At 50.1% G+C, this 7,196-nt stretch overlaps 1 long non-coding RNA gene across 1 annotated transcript; it reads right to left on the reverse strand.

Moving 5' to 3' along the window:
• Nucleotides 1–1,360: 1,360 nt before the first annotated feature.
• LOC148221875 (uncharacterized) lies at nt 1,361–6,066 on the reverse strand. Its single transcript, XR_015807176.1, has 2 exons — nt 3,931–6,066; nt 1,361–3,449 (listed from the first exon to the last, which is right to left on the reverse strand). It is a non-coding gene; the product is annotated as an uncharacterized LOC148221875 (long non-coding RNA).
• Between the last annotated feature and the right edge of the window lie 1,130 nt (nt 6,067–7,196).

Raw genomic sequence — 7,196 nt, forward strand, 5'->3', positions numbered from 1 at the left:
CTCGGGGCGGGCGTTTCTGCAGCGATCGTCAAAGCAACAGGGAAGCGTCAGGAACAATTAGTGAGCTGGTGGTGCCAACTTTATCACAGCTGATGTGTCTCTTCTTCATGAAACTTGGTGAAAAGAGGATAAAAAAGGGAAAAGGCTGCTGACAACAGATGTATTATTTCACCTCAGATTTACCGGTGCATGCATTTTTCATTCATGGAAGAGGCTGATATGCAGATTTATTCAGAGCAGAGCAGGTACAACCCTCGGTGGATCAATCCCTGCAGCAGGCTCAGGAGAAAAGGGCTTGGCTGAGCAAACAGCCATGCAAGGAACTTCGCAAAGCTGGCCCCAGATTTTGTGACCAAGATGGGCTAAAAGACCAATTAAATTTTTTTTCCTCCCAAATACAATATTTCAGCCCCAATTCTCTTCTGTTCCTGTTTTTGGCCGGGGGAGACTTCCACTGACCATTACAGCTTGTGTTTCCCATGTACTTCAAGTGGGATGGAATTTGTTCTTCTGCCAGCTCTGCTTTGCTGGGGGCTCAGTGTTGGTGCCCCCAAGGTGGCTTCATCCCCACCCTGTTTTGGAGAGGCTGAATTTATATTATGGCCAATATGTACCTATATAGTATAAAAATTGTATTATTCATATTGAGATGGCTTCTTCAGGAGACCCCTCTTTGTCCTTCTTTGGTCACCAAAGTCATACCTTGAACCTCAACACCAGAGCCAGGTGTCTTTTACTGGTAACTAAAATTTGACCTCCAGATGTGTCTGAAGCTCTTCTTCCATGCACAGCACGTTGAGGTTTCTCTGTGATTTGGGGGGCTCTGGTCCCCTGGGGGAGGACACCCTCTGGAAGCCAAGTAGAGTTTAATCTCCCTGCAGTGATGAAAGTGAATCCAAGAAGTATTTGAGGTGTTTTTCCCTCTCATTAGGAATGGAAGACAGGAGTCTTCTGTCTTCTGGGTACTATACAACCGGCATGAATTATTTAGGACCAAGCATCTCTCAGATAAATAATTTTTTTATGTGGGGAGATTAAACCGGAATTTTTTTTTAATATAATAAAAGAAGCAATTTCTCTCTCGTAAGTCCTCATATTTCACACAGCAACGAGATCCCAGGCATCCATTGCTGTATTGATCAGCAAATAGGTCCTTGTATAGATTTAGTTCACCCAACCTTGTTTAATTTTGGATTCATTGATTCAATGCAAAGATCTAGATGAAAAGCAAGTGGGCTGTTTCCAGTGCTGGTGATGCTATTTTTAAGTAAATCTAGTGCATGCTAAAATAAATATGCAAAACATTTTGTAAGGCCGCGTACGGGTGGGGAGACCAGATGTACTAAAATATTTAACAAACTTTTTCCTGATTTCTCAAAATGCATGTTTTATTTACTAAACACCAGTAGAATTTAATCTCACCCAATATTAGCTCCAAGGCTGTCCCACACCCATTGTCTGGGGTGAGCAGGAACGTGGGACCTTGGAGGAGCTGTCTGTGCAGTGACATTGGTGGCACATTTAAATGCAAAGCTCATTAACTGTGTCTGGGATTTTTTGTTTGTTTCTCCTTTTTTTATGTTCATGTTCCTTACAAGAGCAAGAGATGAAATATCCATCTACAATTCCCTTTCATCTTCAGGCATGTTTGGTTGGGGTTTTTTTTTCCCCCTCTTCTCTTGCTCAGATGACAAAGTTTCTCATTTGGAATTTTATTTGATTTCAGAAGATGAGAAAGAATTAAAAGGAAATTGGGCTCACCTTACTCTATCCAGGATCCTTCAGGAGGAGGATGAGTGACTTGGCAAAGGCTCCTGCCCCTGAAGGATGGAGTTCATCCCAGGGTCAGAGCTGCATCCTGGCTTTCCCTTCACCTGGGGTGACCATCCTGCAGATCCTACAGATCCCAGCCTGCTTTCCTGGGGAATGGCATCCTGCTCTGGGGGTAGTGCCTGTCTCCTTGAAACCCTCTGCTTTCAATCCAATCAGATTTAATTGAATCGTGGTTTTGATCACATCTGACGGTGGCAGAGATCTTGCTGATAATCAGACTCCCATGGGAGAGGTGGAAATGGGGCTGGTGGAGGAGGGAGGAGAGACAGGGGCTTGTGTGATGCCACTTGGTCCTTATGAGACACCAGGGAAGTGACACAGCAGCCAAGCTCTGGGGTCAGGTCACATTTTAGGGATGGGTGAATGAGCTGAATGTCTCACTGGGGGCTGAGCCCTGCAGGTTGTGTTGGTTTTGGTTAAAAAAAGGCAATTTCCTTGGCAAAGCCCTCCACCTTGCTGCAGTCTGGAGCACATCCAGCATCCTCCAGCACTCCTGGTAGCCAGCCTGGCTTCATCCTGACCTGCCTGGAGTCTGTGCAGGGATGGGGCTCAGCTCTCTGCTCACACACGTGTGGCAGTGGATGGCAGCAATTAATTACAGGGATTCATGTGTGATTTACATTAATTCAGCTGGAAGTGCAGCCCCTGGGATGGGGAGAATATTCCTTGTAGAGCTGTGCTGTCCCCTGCTCCAGATGCCTTTCTGTCAGCAAGTGCTTCATGGGGTGTTTGTTGTGTGTGATTTTGGGGGTAATGAAACAGGAAGGGAAGAGCAAGCAGCAGCCTCTCCTCCATCCCTGGGTCCTGGGCAGGGGCTTGGCCATAGCAGGGAAGGCCTTGGATATGCTGAGACACCAGGAATTTCCCTCCAGATTGGGATGAAAACAACATCCTCCACCCTGAGCTCAATTCTCCCCTGAGATGCTGGAGGGACACGTGTCCCCCATTCCAGTGCCAGGGCTGCTGACCCCAGGGCACACAGGGAGGAGAAGAGGAGGGTCCACAACACAGCCCTGATCCCTGTATGTGATGTGGTGCTGCCATTGCACAAGGCCACAAGCCTTGCACTGAGTTTGCAGGCTCCCAGGACCAGAGGCTTGGTGGACCTGCTCTGCCTGAACTCTTCTTGACCTCCCACAGCTCTGTTTCCCTTGGTTTAGGTGTCATAGCAGTTTTTCCCAATTGAGCAGGTGGCTGTGGCTAATTTAGCTCGTTGCAGTTTGCATGGTGCAGCCCTGTGGTTTAATGCACCCAATCTCCTTGGGTCAGAGGATCCCAGAATGGCTTGGGTTGGAAGGGACCTTCAAGATCATTCAGTTCCAACCCCAGCACAACTTCCACTAGACCACGTTGCTCCAAACTGCATCCAGGCTGTCTCTGAACACTTCCAGGGGTGGAGACAGAAGAGATCTATGGCAGTGAACTGGGCTGTAGTTGTGAGTGTACATGAGGAAAGAGAGACTCCTGCAACAACCCTGCAGTGTGCTGACTTGGGCCAGGAGAGATAGCAGCAAGCCAAGAGACTCAAATATCTTGGCCAGAAGGATGAGAGAACATTGCCAAAACAAGCAGGTGTCCAACAGAGCAACGCTGGGCCTGGAGGAGACAGAGGGAGTCTGGAAAGGAACGACAAGGAAAAGAAACTGAGGTGTAAGGTGACAGCTAGAAATAGAAGGGAGCAAGTGCTATTAGTATATCAGAGGTATCCTGGGGAAGGCATGAAGGAATCCAGCCCTGAGATCCCCAGCTCCTCGTGTTCAAGCCTTTCCTCTCAAACCCAGCATAAACCATCTTAAAGGCTCATCTCAGCTCACTGTGAGACAGGATGGAGCTGGGCATGGCAGCTGGGCACTTCCCCTGGTCCACTGGCTTGGTTCACACCTCCACTGGTTTGGTTCAGATCAATAATGAGCTAATTAGTTGCTATGGAAATGTAATGTGGGAGAACTTCGGGGAGGAGAAATTATAGGTAATTTTTATTTGTTTGGGCCCTGTTCCTATAGCAACAGGAGAACTTGTCACTGACTACCAGTTGGTTTCCATGGAGTTGGCTGCTAGTTCTGGGTTATTAATGCCTCCAAGCATGAAACAACTTACCTAGTAGGGCTGGTGGATTGTTCTCCATCATCCATGGGAACTTTGCAGTTTGCCAAACTCGGGGCCTGGCTCTTGCAGTGGAATTTGCACAATCCCAAAAGTTGGGCTGGAGTGTTCGTCATCAACAGACACAGTGCTGGAAGGATCGATTATTCTGCCCCTCTCTTGAATTGAAGACCTCGTGGAATGAATAATCCATCACTTCATAGCTTGTTCTACTCGCAGCATTGCCTGATTTTTAATTGGATTTTCTCCGTCTTCAGCTTCCAGATGCTTGGCGTTGATCTGCCTTTCTCTGCTAAATTAAAAAGTCTTTTAGCACCTGGCAGTTTTTCTGTAAAGGGACTTACTGTAATTAAGTCCCTTCTCGTCTCACCAGGGCTGGTTCTCCTGAATGAAGCCGTTTATTTTCCTTCAGCCCCTCACCTGACGCGCTCCCCGTCTTTGTGCTCCTCCCAAAAAAAGGGATGTGGTGTCTGCTTTGCAGAGGGCTGGAGCTCTGTCGAGGGACCTCTCCAAACTCCTCCAGAAGCCGAGCCTTGGAACCAGACCAAACACTCCTGAGCACTGAAGAAACTGGATTTGGGAGAGATTGGTTTTATGATAGGTTGTAATTTCCCTCCCACCAGTTAACTCCTCAGCTTTCCACGGGTGATAATTACCCAGTAGGAGCTAAAATGTCTCTCCCCACTCCCCTCTTTATCAACCCATTCTCCACTTTGAAGGCATCACCACTTCTTTCCAGAATGTCCTGGCCAATCTCAGCCCAGCGAGCTCGGAGTGCATCTTCTGCTGTTTTGGAAGATGGTGCAACATCCACCACCTCTCCCTGCAGAGACCCATCTCTCTCCAGCTTTGAAGGCAAATAAGTGGACCAGCGTGTGGATAAACCTTTAATGATATTTGGCTGAGTGCACCACGCAGTCAGAAGGGAGGCACGAAGCAAAGGGCAGCTCCTCACAACCAGCCCTTGCTCGGATGTCTTGGCAAGCTCTGCTGCTGGCCCCCAGCTCTGCATGCTGTGCTCGCAGCTGTTCTGTCCCCTTTGGTGAGGCACAGCCCAAATGTCTCGAATGAGGGTGCAGAGGGGGATGGAGGATGAGTCTGAGGATGAAGGCTGGCTGTGGAGACGGGAGGGAAGTCCTGAGCCATCCAGGTGGGGTCTGGCTGGCGAAGCCAGTGAAGCCAAACCTTTGAGATGGAAGAAAGGCTTCATCCAAGAGCTCCTGCATCTCCTTAGTGCCACTTGATTTGCAGATAAATTATGTAAGAAATCCCTCTGCAAACTCCGTGTTTGTTCTTCCATATGTTTCTTTCCAAGAGTGATACCCGTGGAGGGAGAGACTTGGGAAGTTCTGCATTTAGGCAGCTGGCAACAATGGCATTAGCACAGATTGGCTGTTGGATGGAGAGCGTTAGCTGGGTGAAAGGGGCACATCCTGGAACCCAGCTCTGGGTTGGGAATCTCTGGGGACTCAGGAGATGAGGGCAGGAGGTGCCCAGGAGGTGAAGTGCTGGGGATGCACCGTGTTGTCCCTGCCTGGGGGCAGCTCTGGGGTCTCTCTGTCCATATCAGTGTCGTGGCTATAAATAACAGGGATGTTCTGGGTGGTCACCTCCAGCCTGGCTGTGATCCGTGACTCACCAGCTTCCTGTCCACAGCAACGCTACGGATTGACTCATGGCTATGGGAGTGTTTCACCCTGAGCCCACAGCCCTTTGATTTACCCAGACACCCTTGTGTGTTTACAAACGAGAGATCTCCATTTCAGGGCTGTGAAAACCGGTGACAACCTGCAAAGCCACGCAGCAGATGATGCTTCATCTTGAGCTTCATCTGGTTCTCCTCCTCCCCTCCCTCATGTGTGGCTGGAAAGAATTCCCTCCTGGCTTGGTTTGAGCTGCAGCTTTCCCAAGCTGGGCTTTGCTTCACCTGTGTTGTTGCAGTCCCTTGAAAAATCAGAGTTTTCCCACTTAATGTCTCAGCCTTCCTGAGCCTGGAGCAGCCACAGTTCTGCACCCAGGCATGTGGCCTCATGGAGGTGTGGGAAGGCAGATGATGTGGGCCTTGTTCAGCCACCCAGCAGCAGTTTGAAACAGCATCTGAAGAGGGGTCTGAGCATGGAAATCACCTGGAAAGACCAGCCTTTGGAAAATGGCTTGGAGTCACAGAATCATGGAATGGTTTGGGTTGGAAGGACCTTAAGGATCCTCTAGTTCCAACCCCCTCATCATGGGCAGGGACTTTGTGTCCCTGCTGGCAGTGGAGCTGTGCTGCTTTGCCCTGAGCATCTGTCACCATCACGGCACAGTGGGGACAAGGATGGTCCGTGCCATGTCACAAGGTAAGGCTGGTGCCAGCTGGCAGAGCTGTCCCTTGGGGATGTGATGGCTCCTGGCACGTCCATGCAGGGCTCCTCTCCTCCAGCCCATGCCCGTGCTCTGGGGGATGTGGTGGAGCCACCTCGGAGGGGTGTGATGGGAAAGGGCGGCGTGGCTGTGGTGAGATCCCGCCCGGCTCTGCCGGGACTGTGGTGGGAGGAGGACGCAGTGTTTGTTTATATGACACACGAGCACATGCTTTTACTCTGAGTAACCTTCTCCTGCCAGAGAATGGAGCCTTCTACCATGCCCTGTGCTCCTGGGGGGGGGTCCATGGCAGAGCCGTGGGTGTCGTGTCCTGGAGCAGGGCAGCCACATCCAGTACCTGTCCATGAGAGCTGGCAGCAAGAAGGTGGCCATGGAGGAATTCCATGCTGGGACAAGCCTGGGTGGCTGCTCTTTGTCATCCAGCAGCTCTGCCGTGACTGTGACAGGCAGGTTTGGGTTGTTCTCCACAAAGTAGGCAAGACCTGTTTGGGTACGATGTTGTCCCAACCTCCAGCTCTAGGTTTCTGCTGTCCCCAGTCCTTTGTGACACCTTCAGCCAGCTCTCTTGGGAGGTTCTCTAGTGCTGAGGTGTCCAGATGGGATTACAGTGAAGCCTGGGGTCCTTCCCAACACTTACCTCTGCCTCCCAACCCTCCCAGTATTTGTCCACACCCTAAAGGTCAAGCAAACTTTAGAGCAACTGAATTAACCACAGAATGGTTTGGATTGGAAGGATCCCAAAGATCATCTCATTCCCACCCCCTGCCATGGGCAGGGACACCTTCCACTGTCTCAGGTTGCTCCAAGCCCCATCCAACCTGGCCTTGGACACATCTTCACAGTCCACCCATTTTCCAGCCTTGTTGTTGGTTTTAACCAGCCATAGGCTGGACTTG

This window comes from Sturnus vulgaris, chromosome 16 (genome assembly GCF_052056855.1).
Source record: "Sturnus vulgaris isolate bStuVul1 chromosome 16, bStuVul1.hap1, whole genome shotgun sequence".
NCBI classification, from domain to species: domain Eukaryota; kingdom Metazoa; phylum Chordata; class Aves; order Passeriformes; family Sturnidae; genus Sturnus; species Sturnus vulgaris.